Source organism: Pelobates fuscus, chromosome 5, assembly GCF_036172605.1.
Source record: "Pelobates fuscus isolate aPelFus1 chromosome 5, aPelFus1.pri, whole genome shotgun sequence".
In the NCBI taxonomy this organism is placed as follows: Eukaryota; Metazoa; Chordata; class Amphibia; order Anura; family Pelobatidae; genus Pelobates; species Pelobates fuscus.
This window is the reverse complement of record NC_086321.1, coordinates 193573690-193598568: the sequence shown is the minus strand read 5'-3', so window position 1 is coordinate 193598568 and position 24879 is coordinate 193573690. Positions and strand designations below refer to the sequence as shown.

At 41.8% G+C, this 24879-nt stretch overlaps 1 protein-coding gene across 3 annotated transcripts in view; it reads right to left on the bottom strand.

Moving 5' to 3' along the window:
* The window catches only part of DCAF11 (DDB1 and CUL4 associated factor 11), a 73864-nt gene that overhangs the window by 25524 nt on the left and 23461 nt on the right, over positions 1–24879 (bottom strand). Inside the window, exon 1 of one of the 3 annotated variants that reach the window (XM_063454907.1) lies at positions 3164–3251. The exons of 1 other annotated variant lie outside the window; for it this stretch is intronic. The gene's annotated coding sequence lies outside the window, so the exon portion shown is untranslated. Of the gene's footprint in view, positions 1–3163; positions 3252–24879 lie in introns of those variants that run through there. One more of the 3 variants, XM_063454908.1, reaches the window with a different exon arrangement.

The following is a 24879-nucleotide window of genomic DNA, read 5'->3' as shown; positions in this document are numbered from 1 at the left end:
TGCAAGGAAAACTAATATAGTAGTGCTGGTTATCAATTAAACCATGATTTTTTTATTTTTCCTAAATGATTGGCAATTATTTTCCAATTATTGTATAATTATAGATTTGAAATCAATTAGAAATACAACTGTGAGTTGCAACCCATGTGTTAAAAACCACTGTCATAATCTCAAAGGCAAATGGTAAAATAATCTTGACATTTCATACACAAAATATGTTAAGAACCACTAGACAAACTATTCTGATGTGTCAGTAATAATACTATCATGAAGTTAAAACAAAAACGTGGCCTTCACAGATAACACATTTCACTTTATCTGAGGCTTACTGTAGACATTATTTTGCATTTTATCTGCTGAGAAATAAAATAGTGACATGGCTATATGCTGCCTGTAAGCAGATTATCAATCAGGAGGTTGGTAAATTCATATTTAGCACTTTATATGGATTAAACTTAGCCATTTCAATAATTTATCGGTCGTTTATACTAACATATCTCTTGCATCTGGTTTGTATGTGTTAGAGGGCTACTCTAAGCAAAACCACTTCAGTCTGTGCAGTATTTCAGCATGATTCTAAATATTTGGCTTTTTTTTTTTGTAACGTCACTTTTATCATCCAGCCATTGTTGTAGGCTGGTATTATTTTTAAATGCAATTTTTGCATATGGCATCGGCATGACCAACTTGAACTGATGTGTAGACTGATAGCTACCATGGCTTAGTTTATTTTAGTCTACAGATCAGTCCCATTCATCCTAAGAGAACTGCTCTAGGGATAAACTACTTTTCCTTGTGCAGAAGTTTATGGCATAACAGCATATTCCTTGTTTGGGAGGGGCACTAATGGATTACAAATTAGGGAGCACATTTCTACTTGTTTTCCTTTAATTTCATTATAAAGACAATTTGTCACCCTCCCCCCAAATAAATATATGTATAGATATTATTTTTTTTACAATGCTATTTTCAAAGTAATTTTAAAAGAATGCTATAGCATTAGAAATACAAACATGTATTTCTAACAGCATAGTGTTGGACTACCATTTCAGGTGTCCCGCTCTCCTCAGTAAGGAGTTAAAAGGTAGCTTTACTTCTGTGTGTCCAAGAGAATGTTGGGCACATGGTACATTTTACCACATGTGGTGGACATATAATATACATTCTGGAATGAGATCTTTCATATATTGAGTGACGCTATATATGAATATGATCTCTATCACCCAATCCTATTTTAGCGTTACTGAACAGCAACCATTCAGTTATACACTTACGTTTTACCGCACTGTCCTTTTGCCAAAAACTTAGCACAGCTGGAAGACTATATATGGCAACGAGATGGAAAAAAAAGGAATTCCACAATCGACACATTCATGAAAACAAATTACTTTATTCAAGATATGGAAGAAATGTCAACTAAACTTAGAGGGAATCTGGCCTCACACAATTGAACCTGGTGTCCATGGATAGAATATAAATTTAGAAACATCACCTAAATAATATCTTCGTTCCGATCCTTGTTACCTTACCCTCTCCTTTTTTCCTCTTTTCTTCTTGCACATTCTATCTTTCTAGATACCATTTGATATTGTCGATTCACTTAACATCTTTAGTTTATAAAACCGTTAAGTGAAATTAATTCATAAAAATATAAGAACGGTTATCAATACTCATAATACAAAGCACGTATTTATATGTATTTACAAATTAACTCCTATGGTTAATATATATGCAATGCTCTATTTCAAATGTTTATAATTGCCTGCAATATTGTTGATGCTGTATCACAGCTCTCTTTTCAATAAAAAAAACTACTAACTTTCCTTATCTTTATTCCGCGCGGTGCTAGTCTCAATGCGGCTGTCCCTACCTCCATGGCTGAGATCATCAATCTTGAGGATCTCAGCCAATTCAGTGCTTTGCTATAGCAATACATTGGGAAGACATTGCACATGCACCCCTTGTAAGTAGTCAAGCCAACTTAGAATAGTCTGACCTCCTAACTGGGGTCCACCAGTCCCCACTACCACCTCCACTAACTCTGCTCTAGAGCAGAAAGCTCTCTGAGCTAAAAACAGTAGAGCAGGGTTTAGCTCACTGGTGGAGAGTAATCAGCACTGCTCAGGAGAGCTAGTGGAACTTTCTTGAAGCTCTGAGGCGGTGGGACAGGGAGCATTGCCATGTAGACCTCAGCCAGATAAGATGTCACTTCTTATAATTGAGGTGTCAGGGCACCCATAAACACTATAGTTTTCTGTATTGGTTATGGTGCTAAGGTTTTAACACCTGGGTCAGGAAACTAAACTTTGGGAGCAGGCAACTCATATTCATCAGGTCCAAGTAACTGCCTATAAATAAATGGTTTAAAATAGCAGCCCTCAGTTTCCCATCTTAATCGAGACCAGTCTAAAATCTGGAAGAATCTAAGACAGAATTTAGTTGGAATATGTTATAATTGAAGAATAAGTAATTGAGCTTATTTTATAATGAAGAATGGCTTGCCAAAATGACATATACATAGTCCACGCTCCTATCAACACTATATAATCATATATATATGAACATACAGATTACAAACTTTACACAGACATCCCAGCTAGATATTAGTGAGAAACAGTTGACAAGGAGACAGACTGACCAGTAATCAATACAATAACATCAATTAAGAAATCCAATAGCTATTACAGTTAGAATGGTGTAATAAACAGCAATACCAGCGTAGATGTTTTATTTTGTTTTCCTTTAGATTAAAAAACAAACAAAAAAACTATTTGCCAGGGTGTCCACTAAAATAATAAATCAGTGAGCAAATCTAAGCCAACACATTAATTAACACATATTATCCCCCCTCCCGATACAGAGCCGTGTCCAGCCCCGTTGAGCCAATAATGTAGTATGATGTAAAGATGAAATAATCCAATATTAATGATAACACATTATATAGCTGTAACCCCCCCTCGATCTATGCGGGTTGGTGTGTTATCCCCCTCCCTCTCTCTCCCTGGGCTCCCCGTGCAGTGCCAGCACACCGTGCTCTCCATGCTGTGTCCCCGCTCTCTATCCCGGCACGGGGTGAGGAGCAGGGGGTATAAGGCCGGGTGCCGGCACCCGCGCTCTCGGTGTGCACATTATACACAATAATAACACAGCCCGCTATACATACGCAAATTGTTTACATCTCCTTCAGGCGTCTATCGGCGACTTCCGCTTCCCGGACTGCCCACGTGACCAGCGTGTGATTGGTCGGCAGGCAGCCGGGCTGCAAATCCCGTCCAATGATTGGTCCGCGCTGGCCCCGCCTCCTTGTTTACCGACTTCATCTTGGCAGCAGTGCCTGGTCATGATGAACATGTTCTCCAGCAAGGGAGGGACAATAGGGGTAAATCATGGCTGGTGTAGAACTACAACACCCATCATGCAGTGCCAACCCAAGTGGCTGTTATAGTTGATGGGCATGGCTATAACCCATGGCCAGCACTGGGCTAGACATTTGATGGCTTAAGGGTGATGGCATGTGAGAAGTTAGACCAGGATTTGTTGTTACCTGATGGATGTAGCAGGAACACATCAATGGCTGCAGAGGAAATTTAGTATGGTGACCTGATATCACCATTAAAGTGTCTATCAATTCTTTTTTAATAAGCATGTCCCAAATAACGCCCTTGGCTGCCTCCCCTCCCTTTTTTTTAATGATGTTCAGTAGGGACTCTTATTTCTTAATGTATTACCTGCAAGGTGAGAAGAGTTGGCAAAGGGCTTTACCCAAGTTCTACATAATTTTTCAACTTTGTCGTTTAAGTCAGGTTTGTATGTCTAACTTTATAGTGTTCATTTAAATAATAGGTAGGGCTGGATTCTGATAACCTACTTAATTAGCTAAACATTAGGAATAATAAAAATATTTTAAAAATATGGATTAAGAAAGAAAACTCCGGAGGTATTTACATATGTAAATAAAGGAAAGGGACCTCAGTTTGGGGGAAAAAAGATGGAGTAATTTGTGAGTTTACAGAGGAAGAGGTTCTATTTCAGCTGTGTAAAGAAAAGACAAAGAAGCAGATAGGGCCTGATGGGATACACCCAAAGTTATTAAAAGAAAATCTATTAAAGGGACACTATAGGCACCAAAACCACTTCAGCTCATTGAAGTGTCTGGTTGCATAGTCCCAGTTCCCTTAAAGGACCACACAACACCCCAAAAGCACTTCTGCTTACTAAAGTGCTTTATGGGTGAGGAGTACCCTAGTTCAGGCTTCCCCAAACTCCGGCCCTCCAGATGTTGCTGAACTACAACTCCCATGATTCTATGAATGAAATAGACAGGCTGGGAATCATGGGAGTTATAGTTCAGCAACATCTGGAGGGCGAGAGATTAGGGAAGCCTGGACTAGTTTAACCCCAGTTTATAAAAAGGCGGATTTCTATGAGAAATTAGCACTTTCATAAATTAACTAGGAAAGTCCATTACATCCAACTTCCGTTAGCTCCCCTGAGCTAACTGTAGTGGCAGGCACACTCTACTTGAGCGTGCCCGCCTCTTACTTGCAGCCCTCAGACCAACTTCTCTGCCTCAGAAGTGCACACGTGGCGGGGTGCGCGTGCACAAGCCGACACACGTGCACACAACAGCCGCTGCCCGTGGGGAAAATGTCAAAGGCTTCTCAAAGAGGAAAAAAGTGGAGGGCTTACATAGGCTGCAGTTCATAAGAACTGCGGCTTTTGTAATCTCTTTTATATTATACTCCCAATGAATACATACATGAAAATATGCATATATTCATTGGGGTATATCTACTAAAGTGGTGGTGGTGGGGGGGTGTTTGGACCTGTGGAGTAGTCCTTTAACAGTGCAATTTTAATAAACTGCAATAATTACCTTTAAGGGTTAGCTCTACCTCTGTGGTAAAAGCTGCAGGATGCTCTAGAAACTTCTGGTACTTAAGTGGTTAATTGCTGTAGGAGCACTTAGAACCAGGGCCTATGTGTGGAATTCTAGGAATGCTACAAGTAGCTAATACATGTAGTGATAAAATAACAGCTTGCTACTGGTTAGAATATGCTGCAGTTGGGTGTAATTGTCTATACATATGGAATACATTATATATGGTATATATTCTTTGTTCTCTTGTTAGTCGGAGCCCAGTGTGTATCGTGTATTCCATAGTAAGCATTGGGACATTTGCAGCTGCAAATAAATAAACAGCTTTGTTCTTCCAATGACCTGTGTTTGGAGTGTGTTCCTGTTACCTGACACCAGAGGTTAAGAGGTTATCTGCTATACCTCTAGTGGCTGTTTACCAGAACTCCACTAGAGTGACTTCCAGGTTGTTAGGCGACTTTTGGTTGCCTAACTGAGCTGGAGACCCTCACGCTTTGCATGAGAACATCCAGCGTCAAAACTCCAAAGGAAAGCAATATATATTATGCGGCTGACTGTGGGGATGTTTATGAGATAATAATAGTAAACAGTTGAGAATTGCCCACTATTTCAATTCTCAGATCCCAAAGATCGTTATCGTGTAAGTGAAATGTATTCCATATAAATAAAATCACAATTTGTTATAAAAATAGACACAATTTATTGTGACAATTTAAATAATAATAATAATATGTAACATGCATGATAATAATCAATGAATATTTAGTATAACATGAGTATGCAATACAAATGGCAATACACATTCCCAATGGTTGACAATGATTTATGACAGTATTTCACAGAGAAACGAAAGTGAAACTTACACACACAGAGCTTGCAGCTTAAGGCCATAAAACTTTAGCTGACAGTTAGAATAACCCTTTCAATTCTGACTAGACCTCCTAGGTAATTAAGACCTATTCTCATGTAATTTTAAATAAAATAACATTTAAACCAGCTCATTGGTCGTTTCCTGGAACCATCCAATAAGAGTAATCTACCATGTTCTATAAGCAGAATTTTAACTTGCCTAGATATTTTATCTAATTTTAGAGCAAATCAATACACCTGGATAAATATCACGATATGCTAACGTGATAAATCACATAAATACATAATTATTCTTTTCCCATCTGCAGATTGGGATATTATAACTATATATTCTTTAGTAACTAAGATTTCTAAATATCGAAATCTGATCGTGATTTATCCAGTCATATATCATGCTATTAGAAAATTTTAATTAATTTAGATTAATTAAATGAAACCAGTATAATTACCAGTTGAGTAGATATTTTCATCAGATTAGTAGGTAGTCTCAGGAACTGAATGGATGTGTGATTGGTGTGTAAGAAATTCTGAGTGCCCTGGAATGGATATCTGTCATTGATTTCTCTGCATTGCCACCGACTGCTCACCTCTTTGCTTCTTTGATTCCTTTGCATACCTCTGCATACCTCTCTCTTCCCTTTGTCTTAACTTTTTAAAGGGAAAATTCACTAGGTGATAGACCAATAGAAAACTGGAGGTGTGGTTACCTTCCAGATAGCAATTTAAGTATTTGGTCTATAGAGGACAGTCTCGTCCCACTAAACATTCCTATCCAGGAAAGAGTTAGCTTTTCCTGGTGGCTATTTTGCCATCATTTAGCTTATCTTTATGGTTATTTATAATTTAAGTTTTCTGTCAGTTCAAAGAGTTTCTTTGGGCTTTCTTCAGACTATGTGTCTGGCAAATTCTGCTATAATTTCTAATATGACAGTTCGTAAACTAAGTATGACCTCTACATTACAATGGGATCTTATACAATATCGAAAGTAAAATTAAATTATTTAATCTTCTCTGTCACAAATGTCTGGTTTTAGAATTAATTATATCCCATTAGCATTTAGACAGTCTGTCCATCTCCCGTTCTCATTTCTTATCAATTTGGTATGTATATACTAAGCATTCCTTTAGCTCTGGCAAAGTGGTTAGTTTTACAGAAGGGATAGAAATCTTGTGTCTTTTGTTAGCTGAAAATAACAAAATAAAGTCTGCTCTGTTCAGAGTGACTCTGACAATATACATTTTAATTTCTATCATAGCACAAAATGTCTGCCGATATAAATACCCTGACATAACGGCGGAGGTAGAACAGAGGCGGAGCCTGAACCAGCACCGAGGGACATCTGCGCTGGAACCAAGTAAGTGACAGACGGGGTTTTAACCCCTTCTGCACCACAGAGGGGGCCAAAAAGGGAGGGGGAGCAAGTGTTGGGGGCTAGAGTGCCAGGAAAACAACTGCTTTCCTGGCACTATAGTTTCCCTTTAACAGATTTATTTAACCAATGATTGTTAACGGGAGTAGTCCCAGAAGATTGGAAATTAGCAAATGTTGTGCCAATTCACATGAAAGATAGTAGGGGGGAGTCGGGCAACTCTAGGCCACTAAGCCTTACTTCAGTAGTGGGGAAAGTGATGGAAACCACGTTGAAAGATAGGATTGTTGAACATCTAAAATCACATGGATTTCAAGGTCGGAGACAACATGGGTTTACTTCAGGGAGATCTTATTGATTTTTTTGATTGGGTAACTAAAATAATAGATCAGGGTGGTGCAGTAGACATTGCTTACCTAAATTTCAGTAAGACAATTGACACTGTCGCACACAGAAGGCTTATCAATAAACTGCAATCTTTAAGTTTGTATTCAAATATTGATGAATGGGTAAGGCAGTGGCTGAGTGACAGGCAACAGAGGGTTGTAGTAAATGGAGTATATTCGAAGCTTGGGCTTGTCACCAGTGGGGTACCTCAGGGATCTGTACTATGACTCATTCTCTTCAATATCTTTATTAGTTATATTTTAGAAGGTCTTGTTGGTAAGGTATGTCTGTTTGCTGGTGATGATACAAAAATTTGCAAAAGGATTGATGTTCCAGGAGCCAAGTGACAACTGATTTAGGAAAAATGGTCAGCACTTTGGCAACTGACATTTAAGATAATGCACCTGGGGTGTAAAAACCCAAGGGCAGAGCATAGAATATTTGATAGAGTCCTAACCTCAACATCTGAGGAAAGGGATTTACGTTTTTTTATTTTAGACGACTTAAAACTAGGCAGACAATGTAACAGAGCAGCAGGAAATGCTAGCAGAATGCTTGGTTGTATAGGGAGAGGTATTAGCAGTAGAAAGAGAGAAGTGCTTATGCCGTTGTATAGAGAACTGATGAGACCTTACTCAGAGTATTGTTTGCAGTACCGGAGACCATTTCTCCAAAAGGATATAGATACTTTGGAGAGCGTTCAGAGAAGGGCTACTAAATTGGTTCATGGATTGCAGGATAAAACCTACCAGGAAAGGTTAAAGGATCTTATCTGCGATCACATTCTGTTTCTATATTATCTCCTTGCTCAGTGCATATTCATTTTAACTACACTTGTTTCAGTGAAAATGACAATTACTAACAAAGTCATTTTGCATCTTCTTACCTATTATGCTCCCATCCGAAGGCCTAAACCAGGAGTGGGCAACCTGTACTTCAGATGTTGTAGATTATATCTTCTGTAATACTTTTACAGCCATAATGATGGCAAAACATTAGGGGAGATGAAGTCCACCACTTCTGGAGTGCTAAGGGTTGCCTACCCATGGTCTAGACAACTACATCTCTCCATGTTTTTATGTATATATTCATTGAGCGTATAGTCTTAAAGAGATTACAAAAGCTGCCGTTTTTATGACTGCAGCCTAAGAAAACCCTCCCTTTTTTCCCGGAAGAGACTTTCAGTCTCTTCCCAGGGAAATAACCAATCAAAGGCATTTTAACTGAGAAGCCTCTGACTTGGTCCCCATGTGCACACCGGCTTGTGCACGCGCATGCACACTGTTGTGTGCCATGTGCAGTTTCGTGCATGCGCGCACACCACGGCATGCATGCGCATCGACTCTTGCATGTGCGCACACAGCTAAAGCTGAGGAGCTGATCTGAGGTCTGTGAGCGAGAGGCAGGCATACTCAAGTAGAGCGTGCCTGCCACTTCCATTAGCTTAGGGGAGCTAACAGAAGTAGGTAGGAATACTCCACCTAAATCACCTTAGGGCAGACTAACATGTCGGGTCCTTGGTCTATGACCGGGGACCCGACACAGGAGGCCCCTCCAGCCAGTATGCCCTGACGGAGAGACAGCCTTCAGTCTGCAGCTCCGCCGGGAGTGACCACGGCAACGCTCTGACTGACTGGAGATCGTGAGACTCACCATGTGGTCTGCAGCTCACTCCCATCGGAGCTGCAGACTGAAGAGAGAGGGCGCCCACTGGAAGGTATTTATGAACCACCCTTTACCCACTGTCACTGCTCCTCCACCCCCTGTCACTGCTTCTCCACCCCCCAACCCCTGTCACTGCCCCTTCCACCTCCCCACCCCCTGTCACTGCCCCTCCACCCCCCTAACCTCTGTCACTGCCCCTCTACCCCCTGTCACTGCCCCTCCACCCACCCTAACCCCTGTCACTGCCCCTCCACCCCCCCACCCTCTGTCACTGCTCCTCCACTCCCCCACCCCATGTCACTGCTCCTCGGCAGAGCTGCAGAGGTGAAGGTTGAAAGCCCCTACAGTGCCACCGGACCACCAGGACATATACCGGGGTGTGTAAACTCCCCTCTCAGACCCCTATCCTAGCCTAGATAAGGGTTTATCCTATTGAGGAGGGTCTAAGTGAAAGAAGAAGAACTGTGGGGTCAAAGGTAAATCTTTCCATGTAAGTTCCATCCAGAGATCTTTAAGATTCTTTTTTAATACTTTTAGCCCTGAGCATTCCCACCAAATGTGGAAGTGGGATCCTTTAGCATTGTTACACTTCCAGCATTGATAATTTTGGTCACTATATATTTTGTTTAATCTTGTTGGAACCAAATACTATATAGAATCTTATAAAAAGAGCTCTACCAAGCTAAACGCAATGGGTAAATTGATTTATCTCTGTTTCCAAGAAATTATTTCAAATGATTTTTTAAAGCCAAGTTCCCATTTTCTGATTGAGTGCTCTTTATTAGAAGTTTCTGAAACAGACAGAAGTTTGAGTGATCAAGATTCTTTTTAGGGGATTATGGTTTCCTAGAATTACATTAGTCTCATTATGTTCTATTATTTGTTTTGTGGCTAAATAAATCTTAACTCTCAAGTACATAAAAACTTCGCTAGGAGCTATTGAATATTTTTGTTGTAATTGATGGAATGACATTCGTCTACCATTGAGATAAATGTTCGATACCTGGTTGATCCCACAGTTCCTCCAACTTTTCAGATCCATATCTCTCACATTTATTTCTAATATTTCTATAATAACAGATTTGCTATACCATTGATTTGATCAGTTAATTTCCTTATGGTTTTTTATCGTATTTAAAGTCACTCTGATAATTGGATTAACCGTAATTTTCTCTAAGGGGCATTTTCATTCTATCCAAAAGTAATTGTAAAGTATATCTATCTTGAACTCTTGAGCTTCCATTTCCTTCCATAGATTATTGCTGTTATTGCTTGTGTCCCAAGCTAAAAAGAATGGGCTAACATACAGGCTTCATGTAATGCAAAGATATCTGGAAATCCCAAACCTCCATTCTTTCTTGATTTCTTAAGAATTCTATGTGAGATTCTAGGTTTTTTTATATGACCAGATAAATATTTTAAATAATGGATTGAAAGGAGCTCTAAATTGTATTACTAACTCGTATTGGGATTGTTCTAAACAGATAAGACAATTTTGGGAGTAGGTAAGCTCTAGTAGATTCTGTTTTCCCTATCCAAGATAATTTGATTTGGTTCCACTTTATAAGAGAGGTCCTGAATATTTCCAGTAGACCTAGATAGTTACACTCAATCAATTCGTTGAGGAAATATGCAATCTTCACTCCTAAATATTCTATAGATTTCCAATCCCAGTTGAAATTGTACATAAAGATGAGCCTTATCTAATGAAGATAAACCGAATGTCAAGATCTTAGTAATATTTAATTAAAGATTTGAGAGTTCCTTGTACTCAGACACCACTTTCATCACAGCCGGAATAGTTTCCAGGGGATTCGTTAAAGTCAAGAGGGCATCGTCTGCAAAAAAAATTATCTTATATTCGGTATGGCCGAAACTGATGCCCTGCACTTCCTCCTTTTGTCAGATAAGAGCAGCTAGGGGCTCCATAGCCAGAATATATAGCAAGGAAGCCAAAGGAATTTGAGGCATATACATTTATTAAAGTATATTAATATATAACAAACAAACAAATAAAGGATAAACGATTGGTCCCGCCTGTGACACTAGGAATACAGATAGCGTCCAGGTTGAACCGGTTATCCTTGGTACCAATCCGAGACTCCAGGGATCTCTCAGGGCTTAATCCTAATATAAACTAAACAGAAATATAGATACAGTGATTCTCAACAAAAAATCACTGTCTCGCCTGGAAATAAGAGTTGTCGTCGTGATGATATCTATGTAATGATAGAAGTCCTGCAGTTAGGGAGATGTCCAATACCAAGTGAGATCTTGACATAAAAATAATATATACCAAAAAACAAATAAAAACAACAACCTAGTTAGGTATGCTCCTATGTCTACATATATGTAGCAGCTCAAAATAACTTTATCCAGAACGAGTTCACGTGTATATAAAAGTAGCTTTATTAAATTTGGCTCTGAGTATAAGAGAACTCCACTAGACCATGACCATATACCTAATAAAGGCATTCTTTACAGTAAATAATCTATCCCGGTGAGACATAACCTGTAGGGTTAATAAATGCTAGGAACGGAAATGGTATTTCTTACATCAGAGACAAATAGCCTGAAATGCAGAGTAGTTTCTTCTTCCCCCACAATATTTAATACCAGGCTACTGAGAGTACTTATCCAGAATATTAACCTAGTATCTAAAAAAATATAGTAGATATTAGGCACAAGATAAACCTAAATAAATAGTAGGAATGTAAAAACTTGTATCCTAATATATAATCAAAGTGCTAGAAAAGTATGCTGGTAGAGAGGAAACATAGATAATAGGTTGCGCCACAATAAAGCAATACAATAATATAAGCGATAATGATGTACTCACATAAAATGAACAAGGCAACACTGTAATAAATATTCCTGATACTCAGTGGGTTACTACAAGGTCAAGTTGACCTGCAGAGACTTGATTGTGATATAAGTCTGAAACGGTACTGGGTCTTCAGATAATGGAGTTGTCTTGACTCTGGTTCGGATATGTGGATATAAAGAGAAAAAAGACTCCAATTGTGCAGACTTCAACTGATAGATAAATCGAAGGAGATAAAGATACGCAGCAGGGAGGTAATCCACTCACTTATTAAAGAGCTTAAACTAGCTCAGGTCTAGTTGGCATTCAGTGGCGTTGATCCCCCACTGGTAGGATATAGGCGTTGGTGGTCAGGAGAGGTCCTCGGTATTTAGGAAAAACATAAAAACAAATATAGTGCTCACTGTGGTTTTGACAGAGCAGATAAGTGTAGAAACATAAAGTACTCACATTTAAGTGAGCAGAAATATAATATATAATATAATAGCGTAGGTGGTACAATCCCCACCTGGGATTCTTGAGCGGGAAACTGCTCCGAAGTAACTGATGACCAGGTTAAAATTAAATAAAATAATACTAAAAAATTTGATTAAAGTAAATAAAGAAGGTATTGTCAGGGTACCTGAGGTCTCTACCTTTGAGAAGGGTAGAGACTTAGCTGTTTGTCCGTCTAGACACGCCATATCTCCCGTTCCTCGCGGTCCATCCAGCCATTCTAACGCTGGCCGCAAGGGATCCGCTTCCTTTTCTAACATGACGCTCGATACGTGACGTCTTGACGCTATCCCGAGCGACCTGCCACTCTATTGGCTTTATCCAATCAGCACCCAGCTGAGGCGTGCCTACTCTCCGGACTCAGGGTATTTAAGCTTGCTTCTCTCGTCAGCTCATTGCCCTGTCGTGGTTCTAGCTTGTCTAGTCACTCAGTGCTCTTGTATTCTAGTATTCTCTTTGGTTTTGACCCGGCTTGTTGTACTATTCTGCTTATCTCTGTTATCCCTCTGACCCGGCTTGTCTCTCGCTTACCTGTCTTCTCGTTCCCTCGACCTCGGCTTGTCTCTGACTATTCTCTGTTATACTCTGTACGTTAGTCCGGCCATTCTAAGGCCCGGTATACGTATCTTTCTACTGTTTGTACTCTGCGTGTTGGATCCCTGTCCCGATCCTGACATTACGACAGGGCCAATGGATCCTGCAGGTACAAACAGTCAGCTTGGTTCTTCCGACCCCAAGTTTGATGCCATGGAACACAGGATGGATCAGATGGCCCTAGCACTACAGGCGCTATTGTCTCGTGCTAGTAACCCACCAGAGGAGACACGTACTCCTTCGATCTCACCCGTAAGTTCAGGTCTAGAAGTAGCTACTGTTGGTGCTTCTTCTCGTATTACTCCACCAGTACGCTATGGCGGTTCTCCTGAGAAGTGTCGTGGCTTTTTGAACCAGATCAGCATCCATTTCGAATTACAACCCCGCTCCTATCCTACAGATAGAGCGAAGGTTGGATTTATTGTTACGTTACTCATTGAGAAGGCTCTGCGATGGGCTAATCCTTTATGGGAGAATGATAACCCGTTAGTCTATAACTATAATGCCTTTGTAGCTGCTTTTAAAAGAACTTTTGACCCCCCTGGTAGGAAGGTCAATGCAGCTAGATTACTGTTGCGCCTTAGACAGGAAAGTCGAACACTTGTGGATTATGCACTAGAGTTCAGATCCTTGGCGGCAGAGGTTAAGTGGAACGAACAGGCTTATATAGATGTATTTTTAAATGGGTTATCAGATGTAATCCTTGACGAAGTCGCTACTAGAGAGCTCCCTGAGAATTTGGAGGATTTAATTTCTTTTATCTCTCGCATTGATGAACGCTTAAGAGAGAGGCAGAACACTCGAGATAGGACTCGTAGACCCTCCTTTAAACTAGCTCCTGCATTTCGAAATTCTGAGATCGAAACCTCACGTTTCCCTGAGCCTATGCAGATAGGTAATACTCACCTCACAGAGGAGGAGAGACAGTACAGGAGAAGGGAGGGTTTATGTATGTACTGTGGAGACAGAGGTCATCTACGCCTAAATTGTCCCAATCGTTCGGGAAACGCTCGCACCTAAGTTTCTCTAGAGGACAGGCCTTGGGTGTATCTATTTTGTCCTCTGTTCACAATTATAAAGATCACAGGCTTCTGCTACCCGTTTCTTTGACTTGGGAGAAGGGAGTAGTAAAAACCATGGCTTTGATTGATTCTGGAGCTGCTGAGAGCTTTATCGATCAAGTTTTTGTTAACAAGCATACTATCCCATCCCAGTTAAGGGAGACACCTCTGGCCGTTGAGGCCATAGATGGTAGACCTTTACTTGAGCCTGTTATTTTCCGTGAGACCATACCTATTAATTTAACTGTTGGTATCTTGCATGAGGAAGACCTATCTCTGTTGATCATTTCCTCTCCTTCTATTCCCATAGTCCTGGGGTACTCCTGGTTGAAGAGACATAACCCTATCATTAATTGGGAGTTAGGGGAGATAATCTCATGGGGTCAGAATTGTCAAGAGAAATGTTTGCGGAAGGTCTCGCCCCTTTGCCTGGCGAACACGTCGGCTAACTCCTCTAATCCTACAGAGACTCAAATACCACCTCAGTACCTAGATTTAAAGGCAGTATTTGATAAAAAGAGAGCCGATACTTTACCTCCACACAGATCCTTTGATTGCAAGATTAACCTACTCCCTGGTACCATGCCTCCCAGGGGTCATGTATACCCGTTATCTACTAAAGAGAATTCAGTTCTAGAGGAGTACATTCACGAGAATTTAGACAAGGGATTCATTAGAAGATCCTCCTCCCCTGCCGGGGCTGGATTTTTTTTTGTTAAAAAGAAGGATGGTTCACTTAGGCCTTGTATTGATTATCGAGGTTTGAACAAGATAACCATTAGGAATGCTTATCCCATTCCTTTGATTACCGAACTCTTTGATCGTTTAAAGGGTTCTACCATTTTCACCAAGTTAGATCTCAGAGGGGCATATAACTTGGTGAGAGTCCAGCAGGGACACGAGTGGATGACGGCTTTCAATACTCGTTACGGTCATTATGAATATACAGTTATGCCTTTTGGGTTATGTAATGCACCGGCTGTATTCCAGGATCTAATTAATGAGGTTCTTAGGGAATTTCAGCAGGAGTGTGTTATTGTATACCTGGACGATATACTCATACATTCTAGAGAGATTGAGACTCACCACGAACAGGTCAGAAGGGTTTTGCACAAACTTCTTCAACATGGTTTGTACTGCAAATTGGAGAAATGTAGTTTCGATCAATCCCAAGTAAATTTCCTCGGTTATGTGATCTCTGGGGAGGGATTTAAGATGGACCCGGATAAGCTCCAGTCCATTCTGGATTGGCCTCTACCCAAGGGTCTCAAGGCCGTTCAGAGATTTATTGGGTTCTCCAATTACTATAGGCGCTTTATTAAGGGTTATTCTTCTATTATTGCGCCCATCACCAATATGACCAAACAGGGGGTTGATACTAAGAATTGGTCTACGGAAGCTCTCCTTGCTTTCAAAACTCTCAAGGAGCTTTTTGCTTCCGCCCCAATTTTGGTTCACCCTAATACCACTCTTCCTTTCCTACTTGAGGTAGACGCCTCGGAGACTGGCGTAGGTGCTATCCTATCCCAAAGGCTAGGTGTGGATAAACCATTACATCCATGTGGATTTTTTTCTAAAAAATTGTCTGGTGCGGAGAGCAGATATGACATTGGTGACAGAGAACTACTAGCTGTTATCAAGGCTTTAAAAGAATGGAGACATTTATTGGAAGGGACATTACATCCTGTTACTATTTTAACGGATCACAAGAACTTGTCCTATATTGGAGAGGCCAAGCGATTGTCTTCCAGGCAAGCTCGTTGGTCGTTATTCCTCACCCATTTCAACTACGTTCTTACTTATAGGCCTGGTTCAAAGAATTCTAAAGCCGATGCTCTATCTCGCCAATATGAACCTTTGGCTTCTTCTGAACCGGTTCTGTCCTCTATAGTACCCCAATGCAACATTATTGCTAACACAAGTCTCAAAATCCATTCTCCGTTGCTTGCCCAGATCTTGAACTTACAGCATCTGGCACCTGGACAGACTCCTGAGGGAAGAAAATTTGTTCCTCCTGAACTCCAACTGGAGCTCTTACAGTGTTTCCACGAAAGCAAGGTGGCTGGTCATCCTGGCATTCGCAAGACTTATTCCCTGATCTCCAAGGATTTCTGGTGGCCTTCCTTACGAAAGGATATTAAGGAGTTCGTCGGAGCTTGCGAGACTTGTACCAGGACTAAACAGCCTCACGCATCTCCTTGTGGTTTGTTGCTCCCCTTGGACATTCCTGAGAAACCATGGTCCTGTTTGGCCATGGACTTTATTGTGGATTTACCTGCCTCCAAGAGACAGACTGTTATTCTCACGGTGGTGGATAGATTCACTAAGATGGCTCATTTTGTACCGTTGCCTAAACTCCCCTCGTCTCCTGAATTGGCGGAGATTTTTGCGAGAGAAGTTTTTCGCTTACATGGGATACCTTCTGAAATCGTTTCTGATAGAGGCTCTCAATTTGTCTCACGATTCTGGAGATCCTTCTGTTCTCAATTAGGTATCAAGTTGAACTTTTCCTCTGCATATCACCCTCAGTCTAACGGAGCCGCTGAGCGTACTAATCAAAAGATTGAACAATATCTGCGCTGCTTTGTTTCCGAACACCAGGATGATTGGGTCGGTTTGATTCCTTGGGCAGAGTTCGCACACAATAATCTCGTTTGTGATTCTACTCGTTCCAGCCCCTTCTTCATGAACTATGGCTTTCATCCCTCCATTTTTCCTTCGGTCTCTTCTTCCCAAGGAGTACCGTCGGTTGATGATCATGTCGCCAATCTGAAGAAGTTGTGGGATCAGACTCGTCAAATTCTTCTGCATAATTCTATGTTGTTCAAAAAACACGCTGATAAACACAGAAGGGCGGCTCCAGTTTTTGTTCCTGGGGATAGAGTATGGCTGAGTACTAAGAACATTCGTTTAAAAGTTCCCTCTATGAAATTTGCGCCTCGGTACATAGGTCCTTACAGGGTTTTGTCTCGTATCAACCCGGTTGCGTATCGCCTAGCTCTGCCGTCGGCCTTACGCATTCCCAACTCCTTTCATGTGTCGTTGCTGAAACCACTGATTTGCAACAGATTCTCCTCTACGGTTTCCTCACCTCGTTCGGTTCAGGTGGACGGCCAGGAAGAGTACGAGGTCAACTCCATTATCAATTCCCGATTTTCCCGGGGAAGATTACAGTATCTGGTCAACTGGAAGGGATATGGTCCCGAGGAGAGGAGCTGGGTACCTCAGGAGGACGTCCATGCTCCTCGTCTCCGCAGGGCGTTTCACTCCCGCTTCCCATCTCGTCCCGGTTCCTTCCGCCCGGTGGGCATATCTGAGAGGGGGGGTACTGTCAGGGTACCTGAGGTCTCTACCTTTGAGAAGGGTAGAGACTTAGCTGTTTGTCCGTCTAGACACGCCATATCTCCCGTTCCTCGCGGTCCATCCAGCCATTCTAACGCTGGCCGCAAGGGATCCGCTTCCTTTTCTAACATGACGCTCGATACGTGACGTCTTGACGCTATCCCGAGCGACCTGCCACTCTATTGGCTTTATCCAATCAGCACCCAGCTGAGGCGTGCCTACTCTCCGGACTCAGGGTATTTAAGCTTGCTTCTCTCGTCAGCTCATTGCCCTGTCGTGGTTCTAGCTTGTCTAGTCACTCAGTGCTCTTGTATTCTAGTATTCTCTTTGGTTTTGACCCGGCTTGTTGTACTATTCTGCTTATCTCTGTTATCCCTCTGACCCGGCTTGTCTCTCGCTTACCTGTCTTCTCGTTCCCTCGACCTCGGCTTGTCTCTGACTATTCTCTGTTATACTCTGTACGTTAGTCCGGCCATTCTAAGGCCCGGTATACGTATCTTTCTACTGTTTGTACTCTGCGTGTTGGATCCCTGTCCCGATCCTGACAGGTATATGGCATATATGAATTAAAAAGCCAATATTGCTTTATTTATACACATAAAAAAACAAGTAACAACAGCCAAAACGCGTTTCGCCACACGGGGCTTTATCAACTGGCAGTAAAAACAACAACCTGGTACATACCTGCTTTTATAAGCTTTGTAATCATATGCTAATTCAAATTTGGCACCAAAATGATGTAATTTGCATAATACAGATGAGTAATACAAAACACAAATACATTAGGAGCAGAACAGTATAAAAACGAACTACAAGGTTTTCTTATAGTTAAAAATTAAAAACAAGTGTTTATCTTTAAATGTTTTTAAAAGAATTTGAAGAAAGATTTTGGTCACGTGATCGTGCTATTTTCCGATCACGTGGTACGCACCACTGGACTTTGGGAAATGTATTTTGGGAAGGGAGACGAAGGTAGGAACGCCCTCTAATATACATGGCACACTCGGGCGGGGTATTCCCCCATGTATACAGAGTGTCCCGAGTGCGCTCAATCCACGGCATAAAGCCGATCGGGGCAGGGCGTGGGCTTCCCCCAATGCATTATGGGAAACTTAGTCGGCGAGCGGAACGCACCCGAAAGTGGATGCGTTCCACCCGATAGCCGCTCCCCCCTTCTATTCTGTTGTGAGGGTGTGTGAGGGAACCTCATACCTATAGGTTGCAGCCTTACACCTATTTTATCTTCTTATTGACCATATAGCGCTAATCCAATATCTATCCAGGAAACATAGAAAGTCTAATGCCAGCCAAAAACAGCTGGCAATAATTAAATTAAATAGCCTCTCTCTTTTTTTTTTCCCCTGATGCATTGCACCGAAATGCGCATCAGCCGTTCTTCTCTGTGGGGTTATGGGCACTGGGCACTGGGCACTGGGCACTGCACTATTGTTTTTCAAGCACTTCTTAAATTATTAGCATGTTGTTATAATTTTCTTTATTATGTTTATGTCTCTCTAGCTAGTTTTGAAGGGAAATACTGCCTATGCCAAGTTTTTGGGGAAGTTATAGGATCAAATGCTCTCATTATGACTTGCAGCTTAGCTTGGTTGCCAGTGGTGTTATCTGATACAGTTACTCTGTCTGTGTCAATATACAGACCATTCAGATACAAAGGTATAGATATGAGAAATACAGGACAGAAGCGTTATTACCAGTCATTAGAATGGCAGGCCTTGATGTACAACCTCTATGGAGATGAGGATAATACAGATATTGGTGAGAATGTAGCCCCATTGTAATGGGCATTTAATGGCCATGGCATAGTGCCACAATGATTGAATGTTTGGGGCAAAATCATGATTCCGTGAGCCTTTAAAGGAACACTTCAAGCACCATAACCACTACAACTAACCTATGTGGTTATGGTGTCACATAGGAACATTTTCATAATTAACCTTTGTTTCTAATTGCAGGTGTTTCTGGCATCAGGATCAAGATTAACTGACAAACCATCAAATGGTTTGACAACATACTCTGGGAGTGCACCATGGCACTCCTGGTACCGTAAATACTACAGCAATCTGTAGTGATAATTGTGCTTAGAGTGTGCCTTTAAACAGCTCAACTACAGGGTGCATTGACCATCAGTAAGCACCTAGTGGTAGGTCACTAAGGGGTTAACCTTGATCACTTATAGCAAATGCATTAATGAGTAAGTGTTATCATCTCTAGAGTGCTCTGTAAATGGGTAATTTTAGTTATTAGATAATAGTTGTGCTATGACAACGCTGACAAGGTTATTCACTAAACTAGATTAGACCAGAGTATTGCAAAGTGTGAGCCAATATAGCAGAGTTGGACAAATTGAGTTGGAAAATGTTCCTAATTTGGCTATTTTGCCTTAAAACGTACAATTCTCAAGTGACCTCCTGTTTACCAAACAGTTAATTGTGTTGATCTGAAACTCAAATTTGGAACATTTAGAACAATATAGCCATGTTGTGAAGAAAAGTGGGGTTTGAGTTTTTCCACACCTGAACAAACTTCACATTTTTTCCCCCAAACATTTAACTACATTGTAATTCGCAGGTCATGAAAAGAAGCCCTTTGTTACAATGTTTGATTAAAATGTTACCCTTTGCTTTTATCGCCTTGGTATTATGCAAATAATCTTAATTTCAGCATGTGCTACTAGGCTACCTTTGTACTGTGCATGCACTTACTGTAATGTCATTCTCCTTGTCAGCCCTCTGACTGCCATGGGACACACACACAAACACACACAGCTGTAGAACTTTTTTTCTGTGGTCACTTACTATTACTTTTACTTTGTCCTAACACCACTGACCATTTTTTGTGAATCCAAATACCTAACTAAAAGTTAGCCATGAGTATTTTATTTTAAACGACAAAGCATTTTTTCCCTCAATTTATTTTAGATTCTAAAATAACCATATCAGGTGCGCTGTGCTTTTAAGTTAAATAAATATATATATACTATGTGATTCACTGAAAAAAAAAAACAAGGATGATAACAACCAATAAACAATTATTTAGAAATACACTGGTGCTAAAATGTTCTGTGCTAATGTGATCACCTCAAATCCTTGTGATGAAACACTTACGTAGGCAGTAACATCCATGGGTTTGCACAAAAAAAAATGCAAACCTGTCATACCTATTCAATCCTCTCACTAGTGTAGAGCAGGTAGAGACTGCTCAAATTGTGAAGATTCAAAATGTAATCGACCAGATAAGTTGGTGTTCCACATTAGTGATCACATTAGCATAGAGCACTGATTTAGCACAAGTGTATTTTTAAAGAATTGTTTATGGGTTTTATCATTCTTGTTTCTTTCAGTGAATAACATAGTATGTATTAGTATTTATTTGATTTAAAGGCCCAGTCAAATATATGATTTCCATAGATTGTGAAGTTAGTGTTTTGGATTATTGTACAATAAGGTTGCTGTTATTCAAAGTAATTCATTGTACCATTGTATCGCTTGCTATTTATTTGGTTACATTTGATTTATATGCCTGGCAGCCCCGATACAATAAGATTGTATGAAACAAAGTAGTTTCACTCCATGGTGCTATACAACTAGGAGCCATGAGGTGGCATGCACTATGGTAAAAATGCCAGAGTATGCCAATGCCAGCATGCTGTACTTCTCAATCAGGTGCTCAAGCAAGTATGAGTGCGTCTGGAACATCATAGACCACGATGTCCCACACTAATAACCTGTGTTGGCCAATCAAATCGTGTCTGTATATGCAGCTTTGAAACACTGCACATACAGATATTAACCCCTTAGTTGCAGGAGGTGTAACTCCACCTCCAGTAGCTTCAATAGCCAGCCCAGAACAAAGATTCAGTCCAGCTAATGCCAATTCCTGGCATCTGAAACCAAAAGCGATGTAGTAGGTGCCTACCAAACAATGAATTGGAGGGTAGGTGGTTGCAGTGGGGGCACCAAAAAAAAAAACAGATAACTGAAATATATGGACATATGTTTACATGCACATATACAGTAATCCAAACCTAAAATCAAGTTCTGAGTAAAAAAGAGAAAAGGGGTTGTTTAAATAAAACTCGGCTTTTACTAAATAGAATACTAAAAAACAGAAGGGATTGTTGCACACAAACAATTACAAACACATAAATGGTGAACACATAATTAAAAGTTACTGGCAGGAGACTATAACAAGGAGGTCATTTACATACAGTGGAGGGGTATACTAATGTACATAGGAGTGGATGAAGGTAACTGGGCCTCCCATCCTTTAGACAAATGAATGGCATCAAATTAATCTACACAAGTGGAAAAAAAGAAGCCTCTAAGTAAAGTCACAAATCCCAGTGTGTAAGACCACTACGTAGGAAATACTCCTTGATGGTTAATAATTACTACTTTAGAGAAAGCAGGAGTAGACTCTGTTAACTTAAACCTGAAACAATGTTCTTATACCCAAGCACAATGGCTAACCACTAGAGGGCACTTATTTATGAAAGCTGAATAGCTAAAAGGGAGCCTAAGCTGTATGAAATGCTCATGCACTAGGGGGCGGGGCCTGACACTCACCATGGCAGGACGCACTTTCAGAGAGCTCCGGCTCTTCAAGCCTTAAAATCGGGGCAACCTTGCCTAAAAAGAAGCAGACAGTACCCCAACACAGCTGTAGACCATCACGGCGACCGGCGGTACCGTCCTATGCCCGGAGAGACCCGGTGTGACAAACACATATCTCGTATGAGATTTGCGACCTGGCGTGCCCGGCAATTGGGGGAAGCGGCCGATCGCCCAACCCGGAGAGCACACTTGGCAGAAGCCTCACCGCAACCCTGTTACCTCCCCCCCTTGGACCGGTGGGGGTTATCCCGGTCCCCACCCAGTGGGCTGACTCGCGTATGACCAAGAGATCAAAGCAGAAACATAGGCCAGAACCGCGGCCCCTTCAATATGGCGGAGGACGCATGGCTCCCACACTCCAACGACATACTCACACGGCTGGAAAGACACTTTAAAAAGTTTTGCCAGCAACTGGAGAGTAAGCTTTCTACATCCGCACCACCACAGACACGCAATCATCGTCTTCCACAACCTGTAACTCCACAAACAACAGGGGCACCTAAGCGGAGACAGAGAAGGAGGCGCACTCTACCCGAGCGCGGGGGAGCATGGATACAGGGGGAAGGGTAAACCGCGCGAAGAACACCCGAAACCACAAGCGGCCAACCCCCCTGCAACAAGCCTACCTGGGCAGAGCGCTCCTAGAGGTACTATCTCACCACCTCATCCCCGCCGAATGCAGTCCAGCCACAACCAGCGCCGGACACAACCGGGAACCAATGATTGCTCCTGGAAGAGGACAGATCCGGCACCGACACACAGGGCCGTCTTTAACATTGATTGGACCCTGGGCAAGCATTTGTTTGGGGCCCCTGCATCCTGCCATCCCTCGCCCTCCCCCGAAACTTTCACTCTCTGGCATGCAATCACGCCCTCCACCCCAACACAGTGGCAGAACTAATGTAGACAGGGCCCTGGTGCAAGACATTGTTTTGAGCCACCCCTCTAGCGCAAGAGCAGAGAAAAGATAGATCCTCATCTGTTGTACAATTCCCACGATGCTATGCCAGCTGGGGATCTACCATTTGACCGTTCTTGCAGGGCTGTATTTGTGAGCAGTGTTTGTGCATTTGAATGTGAGCATGTTGTTGTATACAGTATGTGTGTGCACGTAGGGTGTAGTATTGGTGTTTAAGTGTAGGGATGTGTTTCTATATACTTTTTGAGTTTGAATTCAGGGGTGTGTTTGTATGTAATGTTTGCAGGGGTGTGGTTGTATGTAATGTTTGCAGGGGTGTGGTTGCATGTTGTGTTTGATTGCCTTGATGAATGATATACATTGACAGATATACATACACATTAGCACACTGATACATGCAAACATCTGGACACATGCACACACTGACAAAGACTGGCGTATAGACACACAGCCACATACATAAATACACGTGCACACACAGAGATAAAGACACTGGCACATCCACACACACTTACACACAGACACAGATATATACACAAATACATGTGTATTTGTGTGCAGTGTTGGTGTAGGAATGCTGAGATGTATGCATTGTCACACAGATGCACTCTCACACAAACAGTGATACACACAGAAACACAGATACACATGCAGTGGTGTATTTGTGTGCATTGTTAATGTTGGAATGCAGGGTTGTATTTGTGTGCAATGTTAGATGGGATTTATGCATTGCCACACGCACAGATACACACTTACACACACAGCGTCAGATACACACACACACAGTGTCAGATACACACTTACACACACAGTGTCAGATACACACACACAGTGTCAGATACATACACACAGTGTCAGATACATACACACAGTGTCAGATACATACACACACACACACACAGTCAGATACAAACACTGGCACAAACACAGCCAGATACACACACACACAGTGAGATACACACACACACACACACACACACAGTGAGATACACACTCAGATACACACACACTCAGATACACACACACACACATACAGTCAGATATACACACAGTCAGATATACACACAGTCAGATATACACACAGTCAGATATACACACACACAGATACACAGTCAGATACACATACACATACAGTGAGATACACATACATACACACACACAATGAGATACACACACAGTCAGATGTACACACACACACACACACACAGAGTCAGATACACACACAGCCAGCCAGATACACATACAGCCAGATACACATACACACACACAGTCATATGAATTCACATAGTTTAGTCACCCTCCTTACCTTTACAGAAGTGTGGCTTCCCTGTAGTCCAGTGGGAGCATGATGGCTGAGATTGATGGGAGTCTTCTTCTTGGTCTGTACCTCCTCCTTCTCTCCATGTATGTCTAATCCTCCCCAGCGGCACTCTGTTAAATGGGAGGAAGTGACCTCACAACACTTCCTCCCAGCAGGCCGGAAGACAGGGGCTCGGTCAGGAGCTCTCTTAAAGGGCCGGGGCCCCTGATTACATCACCTGCTGCAGCCCACTGGGATATTTCTCAGTATCCCGGTGGGCTGTTCAGACCTGGCTGCGGACAGGGGGCCCACAGGGCAGCTGCTTTGGGCCCCCCAGGAGCAACTGGGCCCTGGGCAGCTGCCCTGTTTGCCCCTTGTTAAAGACGGCCCTGCCGACACATCCCCAGGTCTGTGGTCTCCAAATGCCGACACCCATACAAACGTGGGGACAGAGTGACTATCCTGCAAGAGCCCTGAACTTACTGACTGTGGGAGTCGGCTGACTTTCATTGCCCCATTCCGGGATAGACTGCTGCCTT